This window comes from Heterodontus francisci, chromosome 11 (genome assembly GCF_036365525.1).
Source record: "Heterodontus francisci isolate sHetFra1 chromosome 11, sHetFra1.hap1, whole genome shotgun sequence".
NCBI lineage: Eukaryota > Metazoa > Chordata > Chondrichthyes > Heterodontiformes > Heterodontidae > Heterodontus > Heterodontus francisci.
In genome coordinates this window covers 52,231,938-52,233,589 of record NC_090381.1, presented here as the reverse complement: position 1 = coordinate 52,233,589, position 1,652 = coordinate 52,231,938, and the positions used below count along the sequence as shown (strand labels likewise).

At 51.2% G+C, this 1,652-nt stretch overlaps 1 non-coding gene across 1 annotated transcript; it reads left to right on the top strand.

Moving 5' to 3' along the window:
* The first annotated feature begins 645 nt into the window (after positions 1 to 645).
* LOC137375520 (U6 spliceosomal RNA) lies at positions 646 to 747 on the top strand. Its single transcript, XR_010976009.1, has one exon. It is a non-coding gene; the product is annotated as a U6 spliceosomal RNA (small nuclear RNA).
* The last annotated feature ends 905 nt before the right edge of the window (positions 748 to 1,652 follow it).

The following is a 1,652-nucleotide window of genomic DNA, read 5'->3' as shown; positions in this document are numbered from 1 at the left end:
CAAGTGCCATTTTAACTGGCCAGTGGGCATAATGTGTGCTGTGGATGCTTCCGTGAATGAAAAGTATATTTAGCAAAAGAGGCCAGATAAGGTAGGTGATAACATGTGGGACCAGGAGCAGCAGGAATGCTTCAGGCTTCACAGTAATAATGTGGGTGACTATGACTTCACCTACACATCCTACAGTCCTCCCTGGAGCTACTGTTAAACTGATCGACTTGACCTCAAAACCATCCGATATTGTGCAGGACTGGAGCCAGCAGTTGCACCAGGATGCCTATTCAGGGTATGCAGCTCGCTACGTGTGGGTTAGTGAGGCTCACCCTTCGAAATGGACTGAGCCCCTTTGGCTGACCTGTGCTGTTCGACTGCTGATAGTTAACATCTGCAACACCATGGATGAATGGTGACTAGTTGTAGAACATACAGGTAAAAATGAAATTGATTCAATTTGAATAATTTTCTCCAATTTTCCTTAAATACTAAGGGCTAAATTTTACCCTCAGCAGACGGGAGCCGTCCACCGACTGATAAGTTGGTGGAGAACCCGCCTCTGCCTGGCCTGGGGATCCGGATCGACATTTTGCGGTCCCCAGGCCTTTACTTGGTCTGAGGCAGGACCGGGAGCGGTGGCCACTGCTGGGACTGTAATCCAGCTGAAGACAGAAGATTGGAATGATACAGAGAAGATCAGCATGGCCCCTGCGCAAGGATGACATGCAAATTCGTGAAGTGTTCCATATTTTTATGCGATAACGTACAAAACTACTGTCCAAGTGCAGGGAAGTGGGATTAGTTTTGGACGGGTGCTTGATGGTCAGTGCAGGCGCATTGGGCCGAAGGGCCTGTTTCTGTATTGTAAAACTCTATGACTCGATAACTGTATGCCGGGAGAGCCCCGGAGAACTGGTAAGTTTTTGGGGCCTCACCAGGGGTAATCGGTCAGGCCCCAGCGAGGCAAGGGTGGTCGATTGGAGGGATGGGGGTCGTGTTGGGTGTTGGGGTGGTTGGGGCATCGGGGTCAGCCCTCCATCGGGCACAGGGTGCCTGACCAGAAGGGCTCCCCCCCCCCCCCACACGCAGGCCGTCAGAGCGCTGTCTGCTTTTGTCAGGTGGCTTCTCTCAGGCCTGGGCTGCTCGACCGCCCAAGGGTAAAATCCCTGTGGCGGCGGGCGGAGACCCTTAAGTGACCCTTAACTGGCCACTTAGGGCCTTGATTTGCTTGGGGCGGGCGGGCCGTTTGTCGCTGCTGCCGCCCTGCATAAAGTGGTGGTGGAGGCGGGAGTGGGTCGGGAAGGGCCTCCCAAGCCTCCCGCTCCATTTTACACTCCCCACCCCCGCCATCTTTTCACTCTTTGGCGGGGGTGTAAAAGTCAGCCCTAATAATTTTATTACTGGGTGATTTCTGGCAATATTGCTGTTGGGAAGTCTGAATATATGTTGATTCCTTTATTTATGTATTTTTATTTTGAGTGTTGGGGAGGTTGTTAACAGCGAGTGAATGAGGTCCTTAGGTTTAGCAGTATTCAGGAAGTTGTTCTGGGGTTTGCAAAACTAGTTTGGAAGACTTGTGATTTTATAGCAGTGTTAAAGGAGCCTTGGTGTCTCGAGAACTCGGAGTCTGTGAAAGCTTGAGGAGGGAAAGAAGAATA